This window comes from Schistocerca piceifrons, chromosome X (assembly GCF_021461385.2).
Source record: "Schistocerca piceifrons isolate TAMUIC-IGC-003096 chromosome X, iqSchPice1.1, whole genome shotgun sequence".
Taxonomy (NCBI): Eukaryota; Metazoa; Arthropoda; class Insecta; order Orthoptera; family Acrididae; genus Schistocerca; species Schistocerca piceifrons.
The window spans coordinates 952,463,421-952,477,660 of NC_060149.1; the positions used below are offsets into that span (position 1 = coordinate 952,463,421).

Below are 14,240 nucleotides of genomic sequence, written 5' to 3' on the forward strand. Positions count from 1 at the left end.
GGAGAGATCTAAGAAAAGGAGTAGATTTTGAGAAAGTTACCCAGAACCGTGGGTCATGGGTGACTTACCGTACAGGATGAGAAGGAAAGACTAATTGTTGGGGACTGCATTGGGCAAGATTCAGAAACCTGAGAGCTTAAAGGTGGAAGACAGGGTAATATGCAAGACAGATATTACTACTAAAACTGTACATGAGTTAATAAGAGTGAGAAGCTAAGTGTATTGTATGCAACAGCTGTGGGAGGGGGCAGTGAAAATAGACGGGAAAGACAATGAAAGATGTAGAAAGCTAAAACGGAGTGAAGCAAAGAGTAATTACAGTGAAGAAATGCTGAGACAGGAGAAATTAACGTAAATTAAGGCGAGGTGGGTGGTGAGAACCAAGGACACGTTGTAGTGCTGGTTCCCACCTGCGGAGTTCTGAGAAACTGGTGTCTGGCGGAAGAATCCAGGTGGCATGTGTGGTGAAACAAGTGCCGAGGTCATGTATGCCATGTTGTAGAGCAAATAACAGAAAAGAAGACAAAAAAGCTCTACAAACTCTTTATCAAATCTCAGTCAAAACGGGACTACAAATCTCACATGAAAAAAACTTGTACATTGACACAATGTAAAGAGACAGACACCCACTGGTAACAAAGTATGGAAAGATATCACATGAAGGAAGTTTCCAGTGCCTGGAAGAGATTACACAGAAAATGGGACTGAACTCAACATCCAATGAAAAAAGAATCACAAAACTACATAAGGTATTCAGACTTATATCGAACAATTATAACAAAAGAAGTTTTTCCATCAATGCCAAATTAAGACACTGTAGTACAGTAGTTACCACAGGCCTTGTACACCTCAGAACAACAGCAATGAAGGGAAGAACAAAAATCAAAGAGATGGAAAAACAGAAGGAAAGATCTACAGGCCAGTTCAGAGAGAGGGGATCTGAATAAACATATTGACAAAAGAACTGTACAACTACAAACAGAGGATTAAAAACAACACCAGGTAAAGAAGGACAAGGTTCTAGAGACACATACAAATTATGCACAAAAACAGACTTACCAAGAATATTTTTTATATCGTTATGACTAATAAAGGGAAAACCAACTGGGTATACGAAACCATGGAGGACCTCAAGAAACTAAACATCTCCACAGAAGACATCACAGACAGGAAAAAATACAGAGTAAAAAACTGGAAAACAGAAATTTCAGCAGATATTGAAACAGAAGAAAATGGGGAAGGACGGTACAGAAGAGAGGAAGAAGAATCACAATGAATATATGAGAAGTTTTTGAAAGACAAACGAAAGAGACAGAAAAAAAGCCTTCAAAATTGATGGTGCTTTACTGCTCTCCTTAAGGGGGTATTAATTAACAATAATTCAATATAATAATAATAATAATAACAATAACAATAACAATAATAATAATGACACTGTCTCTGTCTCAAGAAACTGATCTTCGAAGATCAGCTGAAGTTATCTCCCATGTCTTACTCTGCCTCTGTCCATGTGAATAACAGTAAAATTTAGGCTTATTTGGGAAAACAGCATCAAAGAAATTGTTTATTACAAATGGAACAACAGTATTATAGATTGCACATGACAAAGATTTATTGTCACAAATTGATGTTATCACCACTCTTGATAAATCCTGTTAATACAGTACAATAAAAAATAATAACACCCGATAAATCTCTGTACACACGCCACATTACCACAAGTGAAAACTACATGGAGTGGAAACAGAGGGAGATACTACAACGCAAAATTGTTTCCATCTTATGACCTTTTTGTTGTTGCTGTGGTAGTCTGAAAATTGGTTTGCTGCAGCTCTCAATACTAATCTATCGTGTGCAAGCCTCATCACCTCCACCTCCACATATCTATTACAACACCCACCCATTTAAACCTGCTAGTTGTCGTGAAGTCTTGATCTATTTCTACAGTTTTTATACCCCTTCCCTTCCAACACACACACACACACACACACACACACACACACACACACACACACTAGCCACCAAGGAAGAGCCTACAGCTTTGATTCAAACCCCCCCCCCCCCCCCCCCCCCCCAGTCATACCCTCATACCTCCCTAACTATGCTTTGTTGAATACTCCATCTTCCACAATCGCAACGAATTCCTCCATCCTCCATGAGATATATACATCCTAAACACCAATCCTGTAAAACTGTTGTCAACCTTTCTGCCACAACTCTTAGCCCTGCAGAAGTCTTGGTACTTTCTAAAGGCCTCACCTTTAGCCCAAAACCTAAATTCAAGTGTGCTGGACTTGTAAAGGACCTTCTTTCCTTACCTAATCTCTGCAGTGGAAATTTCTTCAATGTGCATTAGGGAGGTATGAGGGTATGACTGGAAGGGGGGGGGGGGTGTTGAATCAAAGCTGTAGGCTCTTCCTTGGTGGCTAATGTGTGTGTGTGTGTTGGAAGGGAAGGGGTATAAAAACTGTAGAAATAGATCAAGACTACGCTCCAGGCTGAACGCTGAAAGGCATAATCAGTCTTAAATGATGATGATGATGCATCCCACTAATAACAGCCAACAAAAACCTCACATAGAACCTTGCTTAAAACAGTTCCAGCCTCCCTCCCACCCTGAACCTCCCCTTCCAGCCAGTCATCTCTTGGTTATCTTTCAGGAATTCGTCACTTCTAACCCGGCCTTACTTTCCTTTCCTAAATCCTCCCTAATGAGACCAACATCACTCCTATGTAACACACAGCTACCCATATCCTGTAAATTAATCCGTGCCTTATCATCTTTCCACAGATAAAAGCTTCATCACAGTGTTCATGAATCATAGTGACTATGTGGCTGAGAGTCTTCACCAACTTTCTAACACCTCTGCATACAAACCTTACAACCATGATCACATCCTAGAATTCCAAGACTCCAGCAGCTCTCCAAGACCTTAAGTCCACCCCATAAAAACTACACAAACCCAACTACACAGGTCTCTCCACTTGTCCAACTGTGGCTGGGTACAATCCTCCCACTGAACATCACATGCAAACCATTGTCTGTAACCTCCCATCCTACAGTGAAGACAATGCTCACTTCCTTCACCGCCTTTCTGCAGTTCCTGTTATGCTACCACATGACTCCTTGCTGGTTACTATGGATGCAACATCCCCCATGCCCATGGCCTCACTTTCCAAACATCCTCCTGATACCAAACCCATCACCTCTTTCCTAATCCCCTTGCCCAATCACATCCTGACCCACAATTATTTCACTTTTGAAGACCAAGTCACAGGGTGAAATGCCTAAAGCTCGCACCACAAGTATGAAGTGCTATTGATTTGCGGCTTTGACAGAATGGATTGGTAGTCAGGGACTCATTATTGTTACCCAATCATCAGATTGTAAAAATCCTTTCTTGTGCAGATGTACACTTTTTAAATGAAACTGTGCTTACTGACATTAACAAACTAAAAATATGGTAAATCAGAATGTCAGTGGGGTTTGTTGCAGGATTCTAGTACAAGTTGTCAATGAGATACAGTATTTTTAAAAGTTTCCACACCAATACTAGTTTGTGCCACTCAATCTGGGTAGTTACTAGGTATGATGTTGTTTGCTTACAGTGTGTTTGTGTGTGTGTGGGTAGTTGCTAGGTATGATGTTGTTTGCTTACAGTGTGTTTGTGTGTGTGGGTAGTTGCTAGGTATGATGTTGTTTCCTTGCAGTGTGTTTGCGTGTGTGTTCCTCGAGTTCATTGTGACTTGCAAGTCAGTAAGTGCGTGACAGTCCAATCAGTAGGTCGTGAGTGGACGATGGGATTTACCAACGCAGGAAAAGGTGACATGCTCATGGTGTATGGAGAGTGTACGAAGAATGCAGTTCATTCTTGTACAGTATATGCGGCAATAAATACCAATAAATGTCAAGCATCTCGGCAATCATTTATCAACCTCTTCAACCAGTTATATGGAAGTCATAGCCTAAATCTTAGCAACATAACAGATGAAACAAGTAGTTGATCCACATGTTACCTCTTGCACAATCGCATGTGGAAATGGCATTAATCGGGCAAGTGTCCTATGCATTCTCCATTGACATAGGTTTATCCCTTTCTATAAAGAGCTGCATGGAATTGATCAAGAGAATTGTGTTAACTTCCATACATGGGCATTAAGACAGGATACTCCAGATGTATCATGTATCTTGTTTAGTGGTGAAGGAAATTTTAACAATCGTGGCCTGGTAAAGTGCTGAAATAAGCACAATTGGTCTGTTAACAATTCTCTTTGGCTGTGGCAGGTGGAATGTCAGCATCCTTGGAGTGTAAACGTGTGGTGTGGGGCAGTGAACCATCAGCTCATAGGCCCATTTTTCTTAGAAAGAACACTGAATGTGCACAAGTATCACAGCCTCCTAACAAATCATCTTCCACGGATGCTAGAAGAGATTCCTCTGCAGACTAGGAGCAACTTGTGGTACCAATACGATGGCTGTACAACCCACAGTGCACGGAGTACAACATGGCTTCACAAACTGTTTACAAATCATTAGATTGGATGCAGAGGACCTGTATCTCGGTTGACCCATTCACCAAATTTCATGCCTGCAGACTTTTTTTCTATGGGGAAAGCTGAAATACTGTCTACAAGGGCATACCAACTACATCTGATGATATGCAATGATGTATTACTGCAGCCTGTTGGATTGTCCCTGCTGAAATACTGGTATGTGTGCAGCAGTCTTTCCATACCAGAATGGGAGCATATACTGTTGCTGCCAGTGGTCATTTTGAACACAGCCTGTGATGGTCAATTGTCTCATTACTGGTCACAATCCACATAACTAGTGTATGGACTTGGACTGTTCTTTGGTGTGTGCTACCTCAGCTAATGTACAAGTGTTGGCGTGGGAACTTTTCAAAATATGATATCTCGTGAATGGCTCACACTAGACTCCTGCAACAAACACCCCTGATAGACTAATTTACCCTACTTTTAGTTAATACCAATAGGCATAGTTTCATTTAAAAAAGTGTATGTTTGCACAAAAAACGCACTTTCTAATATCACTACAATCTGTTGGTTGGTTACTAGCATAAGCCCCAACTACCAATCCATCGTGTGAAAACCACACATCAATAGCACTTTCCATTTCTGCAATGTTTGTGGTGCAGGTTTTAAGCAATTATCCCTGTACAAACAAATCTGTAGTACTGCCATGAGTACTTGCATGGTGCCATCCTATACCAATTTTTTATTGGCCATCAGAAGTCCTTCCTATCCAGTCAACACCTAAAACCCCTTGTCTGATTCAGAGCAATTGAGACATTTTCATGATCTGGACTCATGGTATAGACTGCTTCTTCCATAACCTAAAAACCTACTCCCAAATCATCTTAACCCGATTATTCTCAACTCAATGCGCCATATCACTAGACGTCGATATCCATAAACACATGTCAAGTGGACCAACCACCAACAGTACCTCCCTCCACTTTGACAGCTGTCACCCATTCCATGTCAAAAAGTCTCTTCCATACAGCCTTGTCGCACGTGGACTCACTATCCCCAGTGGAAAGCAGGAGTTGTCTAAATATGGCAATAGCACTACCAGAGCCACAGTATCCTATCCGTCTCATTCATAAATAGATCTCCCGTGCCATCTCCTCATCTCACACCTGTAACCCTGTTAACCAGACAATGGTCAGCACTCATCTAATCACCCAGGCCTTGAAAAGCTCAACCACATTCTTCACTGGGGCTTTGACTATCTCAGATGGGGTATACTGTACTCAAGATACTACCCACTTCCTGCAAAGTAGTGTTCCACTGCCCGCAAAATCTAGAGAACATCCTTGTCCGCCCCTAATCCTGTGAGTGACCCAGGTGCAAGACCTGTCCCACAAATCCACCCACCACCTCCTACAGCAGTCCAGTTGCAGGCATCTCCCACCATATAAAAGGCATGATCATGTGCAAAAGCAACCTGTTAAAAATCAGCTATGCTGCAATTACCTTACAATTTTCCATGTAGGGATGACAAGTAACCAACTGTTCACTCACAGTAATGTCTAGCACCAAACTGTGGCAAACCACAGACTTGACATTCCAGTTGCCAAGAGGCTGTACACCACTTCAACAACTGCTTCACTAGACATACCATTTGGATATTCCCTTCCAGTGCAAGTTTCTCTGAACTACACAGGTGGAAATTGTCTCTCCAGCACATCTAGTGCCATCCACCTGACCTAAACCTCTGCTAATTTGTTTCCCACTGTATCACTTTACCTTTTCTCTTCTGTACACACCAATCTTTTCCCATTCAGACCATGTACTGTCTTCTCCAATCAGTCTGCCCCCCCCCCCCCCCCCTGCAGCTAGTGCGGGTGTGTACATTTGGGTGTTTGTGTGGTTTCCAAACTAAACCATGTGCATTTTAGATATGTTAGATCCATATACTTTACCTGAAACTAATTCTCTGAGGTACTGAGACTACTGCTTCCTGGCTCAGGGTTTCTATTTTCAGCTAACACAGAAGTATTGTCTACAAACAAAAGTGTATGGGACAGGATATTTACCAGTGAATCATTCACACTGGACACCAAAAATACTGTTGTGTGGCATGTAGACAACCCCCGAGATGGTGCACCAAGGCAGTGTGACTGCAGGAGCAGCCAGCAAAAACTCTACACAAAAGATGGTCCAGCACTTCTCAGAGCTTACAGTCAAAAATTATCAGGCAAGGTGTCCATATTATGCAAATTAACGTAGGATTAACAAGTGACAAATGCAGTTACCAAAGCAAATTAGATGATGAGCATGCCATCAGTATTATAGCTCTATAGGAAATGCATTTAGGTGATAATTCAGCAGCTACATGCAAGATTATGCAATATAAAGCAATATCAATACTCCTCTCAATTGTTAGGTGCATCCACAATAAATGAAAAAAGAAACAGCTCTTGGATTATGCTGGCTTAAGCTGTCAGAAAATTAGTGATGTAGAAGTAATTAGGATAAAACTCAAAGGCCTGGTTATTACATCAGTCCACAAATCACCTAACGGAAAGTGTCTGACACTAGTCTTACACACAGCAACTAGACAGCACGTATATGTTTAAGATTTTAATTCCAAAACACAACCCGGAGATACATAATTAGAGACAAAAATAGAGAACCATTGTTCGAATGGATCAACACACAAGAAATTATCTAAGTTTGATGCCAAGGAATTTAAAACGTTTTGGGCAGGCAGATGGAAACTGATACAAAACCTGACCCATCCATCTTTTCCACTGATGAGAACAAATTACCACTGAATCACTCAATAGTAGTACTGAAACATTTTTCAAGGAGTGTACATTGGCTCACAAAAGTTATCATTGGTGCTGAAATATCAGTTACAAAATACATTGATAAACCCACATGGAAATTTGAAAAAACTAACTCGATACAATACACCCAGGAAGTGGAGAGCAACCCGCACTGGACACCTCAAAAGGCAGAACATTGGGAATTATTGTAGATGTAGCTAAATGGAATATCTGAATGGAAGTAACAAAATAATGTGTACTAGGATGGGACAAACCTGCCCAAGTCCTCTACAAAGGATACCAAGGGTCTAAATAATGTTTTGATAACATTTTGTATTTAAAAATATTTGTGTGTATAAATTGTTCATGTTGATGTAAATTTGACAATTTAAGAAATGGTCATGCTTAGGAACAATGTAAGAAATAGGTGTTATGTAAAAGCCAGTGTGTTTTTGTTTGAAACGAAAATGGTTGTGGGGAGTGGAAAAGGTGCGAAAGGCGAATTGGCGTGCTACCTTGAGCAAGTGCGGGAAGTAAGTCACACAGCTTGTAGGCAGCAGTGATTGATGTAACTCCTTTGTGGAGCAGAACCTTTGCCTGTAAATTTCCATAAAAATGCCTCGGTTGAAGACTGCAAACAGCTTACAGCATAGCTGCGAGTTGTTGAGCTACTGTATGTAAAACTGAATGAAGCCAAGAAGAGAAATTGAGCCCATACAGCAAGAAACTTGCAGGCCGTAGTGTGGGTAGTGTAGCCATCATAGCTGTTCACCACACCCAAGCCTACAGCCACCAGATAAGATTTTTTTCTATTTTTACCTTTGTACAGCATGAACCATTAATTTAAACTGTGTTTTAATAATCATTCTTGAACTTTACGGAAACTGGCTCACCCTGTTATTTCATCCTAATCATACATCTGTATAGGGTTCCTTCCTGGTGTTTGATTAATCTGAGTGTCCTGTTTTACAGACTTTTGAAGTGCCAAGTTAATATAAAGAGGCACCATTTAAATTGCTTTAGTGTAAATATTAAAAATTTTTTCATAACTATTGCAAAGTGTTATAGTTTGCTTACATAAAATTTAATCAGAGTGAAGCCAAGTTACTAGAACCTGTTAGATGGCTATACAGAATTAGTTCAAAGAATAATAGCTTTTGAAAGTAAATTCCACCAAGAAAGAGGTTTTCTTTAAGTGAAATGTTCAGTTAAAAAGTGTGTGCTTTAGTGTCTAAGTATTTAAGTTTCTTGATTATGGAAAGTGCTTTTCTAAAGGTTGTCCCCCCCACCCCGGCTAATTTTTTTTACCTTCCTTGAAGTTATCTACTGGGCTTTTTCTTTTTTAAAAACATAATGTATAAAGATGTAGCCCAAAATTGTTTAAGTGGTGTAATTTATTTGAAGAGCCAAACCAAACAGTAGCAAGAAAGTAGGCAAAATTCAAATTTCTGCTTCTCCAATACTTCACTATTTCATTGCCAGGATAGGTTGGTGACCATTAAGTACATGTTTTAAACCACTAAATGAACTTGGAAATGAGTTGTCCTAGCTTCAGTATATATTCAGTATATATTCATACTGTGTTTCTATCTAGCCACTGGGTAAGATCTTAGGAAAAGGAGTGAATAGTCCAATTTACTTATCCATTAGACGCAACACACGGTAAATCCTGTAAGAAGGATAACTCTATTGATTATCTTTTCCTATAAACAGGACTATCCTTCCATAGTGTATTTTATTTGGAAACTAAACTAAATTTTAGTAAGAGGGTTATATGTGGCAACATAGAGACAAGGTTTCTGTTATTTACGTAAAAGCATACTAATATCATAATGGTAGTGTTATAAGGTCCTATTAATGTGTGGTCATGACATTTGTTAAATGTCTCACCACATTCCTATTGAAACTATTTACTCTTCTTGTAAATAACACCTATGACAATTTTATACAAATGTCCACTAAGACTTTGCTCGTCAATCAGTACTGTTAAGAAATACTGACTAGCTTTATTTTCAAGAATCTCAAGTTTAAGTTATACGTATTGTTATCCTCCAGTAAGAATCATTGGCCGATTCTTCATCTTTGACAGGTTCATCATGCCTGCAATGCAAAACATTATCTTTTGTATTAACATGTGAAATCCAACTTTTTAAATTTAATAAATGCTTATACAAACATAAATGATTAATGGAAAATCTCATATAAGATGTGAAACAAATACTAACAAACAGATAGAGGGGCTGGCCAGTACTTACCTCAGCTCAGTACAGCCGATAGATACACATAAAACAGAACTGAAAATTTACATTCCTAGCTTTCAGAACTTTGTTCCTTCATCAGGGAGGAGAGAGGGGAAAAAAGGGAAGAAGGGAAAGTGGATTCAGTTAATCACAACGCAGGTTATGAAGCAACAGGGAAAGGGCGAAAGAACAGACTCGCGAAATTACAGACCAATTCCCGTAACATCAGTTTGCTGCAGAATTCATGAACATATTCTGGGTTTGAATCTAATCAGTTTCATAGAGACCAATAAGTTTATGTCCACAAATCAGTACAAAGCATCGCTCATGGGCAACTCAGCATGCCCTTTTGTCATATGACGTCTGTTCAAAAAATTCCAGAACTTAGTCCACAAAATTTTCTATGCTTATCTTTTAGTTACTATGGATTGTCTCCTTCAAAATACTCTCCTCCACAATTGATACACTGCTCCCAATATCATTTCCACTTCCAGGAGCAGTCTTGACACACCTCTTGCTGGGTTGCATAAACTGCCATTTGCGAATTTTCTTTTATCTCATCTACCATTGCAAAACTTCATCCTTTTCAACTTTGGAAATAAAAAGAAGTCTGCAGGGGTCATACTATTCTCGCAAGGAACATCTCATTCTCATTTGTGAGATCCAAAAAGTTTTTTTGGTCTTGACTCATGAGCCGTGGAATGAACTTGGCGGCAACACAATGCATTCCAAGATGCTGTGTCATTTCATAACATGATCCAATTGAAATGTTACATTCTTCTACAATCTCTCGGACAGTGAATCTTCGACTGGAACACACAATTTCGTTGACGTTCCTGACACAAGCGTCATCAGGGGACATCTAAGAGCGTCCTGAACAAGATCATTTTTGACTTTTGTAAAGCCATTTTTAAAACGTGTGAATAATACGTAACACCAAGTATGGCTTAAGCACTCATCGCTATAGGCTCCCTGCATCATTTGGTGTGTCTCTGTAAAGGTTTTCTTGAGTTTCACGCAAAATTTAATGCAGATGCATTGCTCCTCTAACTTTGCCATCACAAAATTCACAAACCCAGATTCCATATTTCTTGATTTCCGAGAAGCATTTGACATAGTGCCTCACTGCAGACTCTTAAGAAAGGTACAAGCACATGGAATAGGTTCCCAGACATGTGAGTGGCTCAAAGACTTCTGAAGTAATAGAACCCACTACATTATCCTGACGGTGAGTGTCCATCAGTGACTAGGGTATCATTAGGATCGTTCCAGAGATGTGTGATAGGAGCGCTATTACTCATATTTTCTATGTGCATAACTGATCTGATGGACAAAGTGGACAGTAATCTGTGGTTGTTTGCTGATGATGTTGTGGTGTATGGAAGGTGTCATTGTTGAGTGATTTTGGAGGATAAAAGATGACTTGGACAAAGTTCCCAGTTGGTGTGATAAATGACAGCTAACCCTAAATGTAGAAAAATATAAGTTACTGCAGATGAGTTGGAAAAACAAATCCATAATGCCAGAATCCAGCATTAGTAGTGTCATGAATGAAGAAGTCATATTGTTTCAATATCTGGACATAACGTTGCAATGTGATATGAAATGGAACAAACTTGTGAGGGTCATGGTAGGGAAGGCGAATAATCATCTTTCGTTTGTTGGGTGGATTTTACAACAGTGTGGCTCAGCTGTGATGGACATCACATATAGGGTGCTAGTGTGATCTCTTCTTGAGTACAGTTTGAGTGTCTGGGATCCGCAAGGGGTCGAATTAAAGCAGACTTTGAGGTAATTCAGAAGCAGGATACTAGATTTGTTAACAGTAGGTTGAAACCACAACATACAAGTATTATGGAGATGTTTCTGGAACTCAAATGGGAATCCCTGGAGGGATTTTGAGGAACACTGTGCTGACTGCAGAACAATTCTGCTTGCACCAACATACATTACGCATAAGGACCACGAAGATAAGAGACGACAAATTAGGACTCATAGAGAGGCATATAGACATTCACTTTCTCCTCACTCGATTGGCAGATGGAACGGGAAAGGAACTGACTACAGTCGAATTAAAATTACTTGATAGTTGGCACTTCAAACGCCAATAAGAGTAGTCAGCGTCACACTTGAACTGTCTGCTGTTGCCAAACTCCACCAAAATTGGCCAGTCACTTCCAGTTCCTGGTTCAGCATTCTTTCTTGATGTATTTGTATCCTGAATTACAAGCCCGACACTTTTATTATGTATTTCATGATACATGATAACTACACCAAAAACAACACACATTAACAATGCTAATGAAAGACACACGTTTCATTCATAGCACTAACCAAACACTACCGAATAACTCAGCACAAGGTGTAATTCAGTATCATACATATAGTTATCATATTCACAGAGATCATCTTACATTAGATAAGCTTTTCACTACACTGCGTGAAACTGAAATTTTTAAGGTTACAATTCATAGTTGCAACTGGGTCACTATATTCACATATATAATTACTTCATGCAGTGCTGTGGCATAGCACAATGGTTGGCAGATTAATCTAATGTGTAGCACGTCATAGGTTTGAATCTCATCAATGTAGCAAAATTTTTATTTCTAAATCTAACCAAAAGAGTGTGATTATTATTTTCATTCAATTAATTGGTTTAAATGTATTTTTTTTATTTTTAATACTTTGCTGCATCATTTTTCATCATTGTTTTGACTGTTCTATTTGGTCTTATTTTTCTTCCTGTCATTATTTCTTCATTTGGAATCTGCCTCAGTCATCTATAATCCACGAACAAGTGCCCACACGGGCTGTTCACTGGTTTCTAACATGTCAGCATGTGCAGCTAGTGTAAGGATAGTTACAGGTAACAAATGACATGGAGAAATTTCAATTTGCTTTCAGCCCTGAAATTGAGTTTTTGCTGTCTTGAGTTTACCCTTAAGGGTTAGCTTTAATTGCCATGAACAAAGCGATCATGATATTAGTACTGCTGCAGACTGTTGACCACAATTTTCTCGGCTGGGTTAGGACACAAGTTTACAGTCAGGGATACAAAACGGGTCGTCTGCCCCAGTTCAGTCACTGGTCACTTTAAATCAATAGTCAACAGAGTATCCAACATTTCTGACATACCTTGCACCAGCCACTAGAAAAATTGCTCTGTGTTAAACATTTAACATAATTTGTGAAGTGAGCCGCTTGTTTGTTGTCACCTGTAACCAAACGGTAGCTGGTAGCCAATGTGGCAACATTGTTGCAGCAAGTGATTGATGTCAACTATCAAGTAATTTTATTCAGACTATTGTAGTGAGACGGGGTACCTTCTGCCATGCACCATATGGTGGCTAGTGGAGTATGTATGTAGATGTGGAATCAGTCTTTCCTTCTCATCCCATCTGGAAAGTCTCCCCTGATCTGCAGTTCTGGGTAACTTTCTCAAAATCTACCCTTTTTCCTAGACCTATCCTTCACCCCTCTTCCTTCCACTTCAACCCTTCTGCCTGAAGAATGAGCTACTGGCTCTGAAAGCTCGCCTAATTATAATCTTCTTTTATGTGTGTGTTCTGCCACCACTTAGCGAGTATATTGTTTATCTATCCAATTCAATTATCATGTAATCAAAAGCTGCATTTAACACACCAAGTCTCTTTTACCAATCATTTTTAATATGTCCTACAGAATGTACTGTCTATCCTGTCCTTTTTTGAGATTACTGTTTTGTTGTACTTTTCTACAGGCATCATCTTACTTATTAGGAGTCAGTTCCTTCATGTTGTTGTTGTTGTGGTCTTCAGTCCTGAGACTGGTTTGATGCAGCTCTCCATGCTACTCTATCCTGTGCAAGCTTCTTCATCTCCCAGTACCTACTGCAACCTACATCCTTCTGATTCTGCTTAGTGTATTCATCTCTTGGTCTCCCTCTACGATTTTTACCCTCCACGCTGCCCTCCAATGCTAAATTTGTGATCCCTTGATGCCTCAAAACATGTCCTAGCAACCGATCTCTTCTTCTAGTCAAGTTGTAGAGCTGCATGTACTCGGGAAAAATTACGGCTGTAGTTTCCCCTTGCTTTCAGCCGTTCGCAGTACCAGCACAGCAAGGCCATTTTGGTTAATGTTACAAGGCCAGATCAGTCAATCATCCAGACTGTTGCCCCTGCAGCTACTGAAAAGGCTGCTGCCCCTCTTCAGGAAAAACTTGTTTGTCTGGCCTCTCAACAGATACCCCTCCGTTGTGGTTGCACCTACGGTACGGCCATCTGTATCGCTGAGGCACGCAAGCCTCCCCACCAACGGCAAGGTCCATGGTTCATGGGGGGAGTTCCTTCATAGTCAACAGTTAAGGAATGAGTGGCTGAATTGATATGTGGCATATGTCTCTGTAAGATGACTCATGAACAACTTCCTAGAATTACAATCAAATATGAAAATGCTGAGAAAGAACACAGTGTGATATTGCAAGATCAGTAATTAAAAAGATGTGCAAAACAGTTGATGCCGTGGCCGTACCAGAAAGTGAGTGGCATGTCTGTTGAAGCCTGACTACAACCTAATGTGAAAAACAATTTGGGACAATCTGGCACACAACTGATTCTATGCACCAATCTGTTCCTGTGGATGAGAGATGACTGAAATGAAACAGCAGTTGCACAAAAATAGCCAAGGTGACTTCATCGGAGAGAAAGAGTGGTCATTG

The 14,240-nt window shown here is 40.0% G+C and overlaps 1 pseudogene; it reads right to left on the reverse strand.

Annotated features, from left to right (window-relative positions):
• Positions 1 to 9,342: 9,342 nt before the first annotated feature.
• Positions 9,343 to 14,240, reverse strand: part of LOC124722801 — a 44,230-nt pseudogene continuing 39,332 nt past the window's right edge.